The sequence below is a fragment of the Hoplias malabaricus genome, chromosome 6 (assembly GCF_029633855.1).
Source record: "Hoplias malabaricus isolate fHopMal1 chromosome 6, fHopMal1.hap1, whole genome shotgun sequence".
NCBI classification, from domain to species: Eukaryota; Metazoa; Chordata; class Actinopteri; order Characiformes; family Erythrinidae; genus Hoplias; species Hoplias malabaricus.
In genome coordinates, this window is record NC_089805.1 from 21,666,183 (window position 1) to 21,672,182 (window position 6,000).

Below are 6,000 nucleotides of genomic sequence, written 5' to 3' on the forward strand. Positions count from 1 at the left end.
GGAATACACCCTGGAGGGGGCGCCAGTCCTTCACAGGGCAACACAGACACACACACACATTCACTCACACCTACGGACACTTTTGAGTCACCAATCCACCTACCAACGTGTGTTTTTGGACTGTGGGAGGAAACCGGAGCACCCGGAGGAAACCCACGCGGACACGGGGAGAACACACCAACTCCTCACAGACAGTCACCCGGAGCACGATCAGAACCCACAACCTCCAGGTCCTTGGAGCTGTGTGACTGTGACAACTACCTGCTCCGCCACCATGCCAGCCCAGACTACTACAGTATATATAAAACAATCATCTCTTTTGTACAGTACATTTATATATAACAATGTTAAATTAAATTATAGCCGCAAGTGACAATTCCCGGGGTCCAAGCTGGTATTCGCTGGTAGAAAAACAATGTGCTAGCATATGAGCTGTCCTGAGATAGTAGGGTCTTTTGGGGAAGTTTGTGTAGTGTTTGGAAGGTATTCCATGCTGTTCTGGCATTTCTTTGGAGGTGTAGCATGAGATGGAGGAGTAGCGGATGACAGAGACAGTATAGAGCACAGAAGTCACTCTGGAGTTGCACACCTGGAGGTTTCTCACCCTAATGTCCAGGACTCCCAAACAGCGGATATGATGTGGAGTTGCTTGTACTCGAGTCCGTCATCAGTGGACAGAAGACACTCTCTGCTGGCAGTGTTTGGTTATGGACTATTCTCTGTCCAGCAGTGATGCTGAGGGATTTAAAACTCCAACACCTGAGTCTTACCTGCGGTATGGGTGTCCTGACCATTGAAGAGCAGGGTGAAAGCAAGCAATCTTTGCAGAGAAAGAACGTAGCATATCACATGTCCTGGTACAGGAGCCACACTTTAAGATAGATTTTGTAGTGCTTTAAAATGTGATCCTTGGTGCTCTGGATTGTAAGAAGAAGGGGTAGTAGATGAATGGGTGAATTTCTGTTCTGCAGACAGGTGAACATGGGGCTTGGATTACAGAGAAAGCACAGAGCACAGAACTGACTCTGGAATTTCACCTTGGATTCTGACCCAATGTTCAGGACCCCCACACAGCAGATATGATTTGGGTGGTGGATAATTCTCAGCACTGCAGTGACACTGACATTGTGGTGATATGGCAGTGTGTGTAGCGCTCTTATGAGTGGATAAGACACAGCAGTGCTGCTAGAGATTTTAACACCTGTGTCAACTCACTGTCCACACTGAGATAGATATAGTTTATTGGTCAAACTTATAGACATAAATTCAGACACAGTTGCTCATACATTCTCAGCATTGCAGTGATATTGACATTGTGGTCCTATGTCAGTGTGTATTGTGCTCTTATGAGTGGATCAAACAGAACAGTGCTGCTGGATAATTTTAAAACCTGTGTCCACTAACTGTCTACACTGTTACACACACATACTCTGTTGGGCCACATTATAGGTAAAAAAGGCAGAGACAGTAGGTCATACATTTTCAGCATATCTGCTCTGTATGTGTCCTGACCATTGAAGAACATGTGAAAGGGAGCAATGAAAGTATGCAGAGCAAGAGGTGCACCCCTCTCTGTAATGTTAGAAAGTGCTCCTTTGGACAGTGGAACTGAAAACATGGACACTGAAATGAAAATAAGGAATCAGACATGATGTTATTGTTGATTTGTTTAGATATGCTTTCAATTGTCTGTGTCCTCTGGTCCTCTCTGACTGGCAGGGGGGGAGGGGAGGTGGAAAGGTGACAGTCTTTGTGTGTGAGAAGGAGAGGGAGGGCTGAGGGGGGATTCAGCCAAAAAGAGAAGACTCCAGGCAGATGAGTGCGAGGGGACATATATTTGAGCATAAACTAGTACTTGAATCAAAACCCAATATGGACATATGTGGTATCATGAGAATCTTAAGAACCTGAACTTTAATAATTATTAAAACCAATGTGGAACTTTCATTACTGTGTGATAGCAGGCTCAGCTTAAAAAGAGCAGTACAGTTTGTCTTCAAAACTTCACATAACTAACAGCTGAAACTGAAAAATGCTTTAGCCATATGATATAAAAACGCACAAGCTCGTTTCCCATGGTCTTCGGAATATATCTGTCTCATCTTGCTGGTACTGCATCTCTAGGTGGCAGTGTAATCAATTATGAACCTACGCAACCAGTTGTTGTCTAATTGTAGCGCCCCCTTTCTATGCAATGTGGTCATATGTAGCAGGCTACTTCAGAGTAATGACATACATATGTGCACCAAGTAGTGTTTGATTTAGTTGAAGTTTGTTGTAGTTATAGCTCAAAGAGTGCATGGAGCTCTGCACATGCATATTTGTTAAATTACTGCCTCAACAGCGTGTCAAAAGTTCCAACTTTTTTAAATAATTATTGACCAACAGTCTATAGAGATTTCAAAAATACCAATTGTTTATTGATAAGACAAATTTGCAGGGAGGAGTTCGAAAAGCTCCATTTTCACATACCTGACTATTGTGGATAAAGTATGCATTTTTTGACAATAGTTGTAATTGCAAAGTTGTAAGGCAATATGCAGAGTATGCAATAAAGCAAACTGCTTGTCAATATGTTTATATTTCGCTGAGATATTCCATATTTGCATGTTGAAAAATTGAATTGCGCCCCCTAGTGGCTATCGTTATGAAACTTTTTATGTGCTCAGGAAGTGGTGCCATGGACATACTATGCAAGTGTCATGATGATAGGACCTTGTTAAGGTCATGAAACAGCTGCTGAAATTTGATTGGCCGATGGTGGTCATGTTTTTTCGTATATGACATCATCGTCATAGAATCTCATTCAGGACAGCACCCACTACATGCACACCAATCGGCATGTCAATCGGACAATCCTGTGAAGCGTAATAAATTATTTGTTGTTATAGCGCCCCCTAGGCTTGCAGCTGCACAACCAAGTACTCATGTCTTCCAGCCCTTATAGGGACCAAGCATGTGAAGTATCATAACTTTCAGAGAAAGCCTTTGTGAGTAATAGCTGTATTTGTGTGATTTTTGGAACGCGAGCACCACCCCTGTAAGTCTGGAAGCCGAGCAGTGATGAAATTCCAACTTTTGACTTTTGAATGATTATTAAATTTCAGGTTCTTAGGATTCTGCTGATACCACATATGTCCACATTGGGTACATTTCCAGAGACTAGTTCGCGCTCAAAAATATGTGCGATTTTGCATATTATGCAAATTAGCTCAAAATCTAAGTAGGCGGAGCTTATGGGTTCTCGAGGCTTTTTTTGTAGGGTCTGACCTGAGGAATCAGGTAAAAAAATAATTTCGTCTCTACACCACACGGGGTAGAAGATATAGGGAGCGACACGTCGCTATAGCGCCACCATCAGGCTGATCGGGCTGATTCTTTGCGCCTGAGTAGCGAGAGGGTTTACTACCAGTTGACCAAGCGACAAGTCTGTAGGACCTAGGGTTTGGGCTGCCCATCGCGTTTCATCGGAGAAAAAGAAGAAGAAGAAAAAACAAAAAAAAGCGGAAAAAAACACAAAGAGAACAAAGAACAAAGAGAAACTTGCAGTGCTTGGACCCCTAATAGTAAAAGCAGCACATATATTCTCCTCTATTAAGCACAGAAGAACATGACTATTTCACTCCCAATCCAGTCCCTAAGCAGTCCAAATTCTACGTCAGCCCTTTTAGTTTTTATCTTGCTCTCTCTTACAAGTTCAATATATGGCCTTTGAAAATTTTCAACGGTGTGGTGAAGGCCAAAAAGAAAGAGCAAGAAAGCAAAAAAACACCCATGTATACAGATACAGACCAAGGTTTCAGCAGCCAAAACATTTTAGACAGATATGCAACACTGTCTGTCTCTTTCTCACACACACACACACACACACACACACACACACACTCTCTCTCTCTCTCGCTCACACTCACTGAATTGGATTGTGGAAATATATTCAAACATTTTCTCCTCACCTGAGCCCCCTGCAATTCCATGGAACTCTGCTTTAAACATTTCTCCACACGTACGTCTCTTAAATGGTTCTTTATGGGACCAAAAGTGGTTCTTTTATAGCATAGCTCAAGGAACCTTGGTAGAACCTTTATTTTTAAGAATGCAGTGCATCACAAACGCACAACTATAGGCATATTTGAATAGCCAATGCACCTACAGATGGAAACCCACACAGACTGGGGGGAACCGACCAAACTTTATTCACCAAATTCACAGAGACTTTAACAAACTTTGTTGTAGAGTATGCAGCATTAGTGAGTCAGAAAAACAAACACTGTCCCACAGCAGCTTCTGTAACCTATATTTGCAGTATGTTGTTGAAAAAAACATTTTCTGAAAATATAGCAGTATGCTATATGCATTTATCTATTAATACTATACACACAGTGAATGATCTACTGATACAGTTATATTGATAAAATTATACATCAAATAGCCTCATATATGGTGGTGCCTTATATGAAGTGTACTGTGCAGTCTTGTCTTCTATTAGAGCTAAATACAGTAATTGCATTGGCTCTTTTGTAATGAATACATAGGGCACTATATAGGAAGTTAATTCTCAGGCATTATTCTCAAAGTCTAAAATAGTTACATTTTAACAATGTTCCTGAAACACACTGATTATTTCCTAATACATCCATGATTTTCAGGATTCATCCCTGTTCTGTATTGACCCTGTGGTGTTTTGGCCTTGTCTGATTCCCTTGTGTCAGCCTTAGTCACGTCCACACTTTGAGCTGGTGTTAGTGATATTAATTAGCTCACAAGTGATAATTATGTACCTATTAGTTGTCTTTTGTTTGAGATTATTGTTAGTTTTTTTAAAGTAAAATACAGAAATAATGTTGGTATTGTGACGTTAACACTCACATAATGTTGACGAGAGAGAGAGAGAGAAGTTCTGTTTTGAGCGTTGTAGCTGGAGGGCTAGCGGGATTCTGTTAACAAGTAATGTTGTGTTATGTTCTTACATCTTTGTGGGGTGTACCTGGGGTTAGGCTGTGTTTTGGGGGGATTTTATGCCCTCACTGTAGAGCTTGGAGGAGAAGCTGGGGTAAGGGTCTTGTGGTTGGGGTTTAGGGGAGGAGAGTGAGGAGTAGAGAGAGAGCATGGGGTGTATCTGGAAGGATTGTTGGTCCCGAGTGGTTAATAAAAGAGTTTATGAGAAAAACCTGAAGTTGGAGGCGCTTTCTTTACGCAGTAGAGCGTTACAGTGGTGTCAGAAGTGGGATTCAGAGCGACGAGGAAGGACCCAATCCAGCGGGAAAGTACAGAAAGCCAAAAGCTTGCAGGAACCAGCAGGAGGGGGCAGATTGCAGGGTGGACGATGGGGGACGGGAAGACGCTGCGAAGAACCGGGCAGAGAAGCCCGGGGGAAGAGTTTGCTCTCCCGAAGCCGTTGAAGGAAAGCAGCGAGCCACCGCGAAGCACGGGTGACCAGGGGAAGGTGTTGCCAGCTGACGTCCCTGTGACATGGCATAACTTAACAGCATGCCTGGGGAGACGTTTTGGGGAACACACACGGCCCACACACGTGTGTGAAACAGAAGAGGGACCCTACAGCACTGGTTCTACATTGCAGAGATGGGACACGAATGTATTTGAATGTTTTGTTGGCCCTGAATGCCTCGGTGCGGTTGGCCCAGCCGGTCTTGCTGATTGATGTGGTCCCCATACGAGAAAAGCACATGACCGCCCCACGTGCGGTCCGGCAGGGGACTGTGGGCCGGTGAGACAGGCACAGACGACGGGTTGGGGACAGGTCCACCCGGAGCTGGTTGAGGCATTGACGAACATGATCCAGAGGAGCAGTGCGAGGCTTACTACGGAGGAGTGGGGGGAGGTGTGCACCCTGGTAAACGAGTACAAATACCTGTTCGCAGTGGGGGATGGTGACTGCAACCGCACAGACCTAGTACAGCATGAAATTGTCACTGGGGAGGCGGCACCATTACGCCAGCGAGCCTGCCGCCTTCCTTTAGCGCTTCGGAGGCCAAAGTGTTG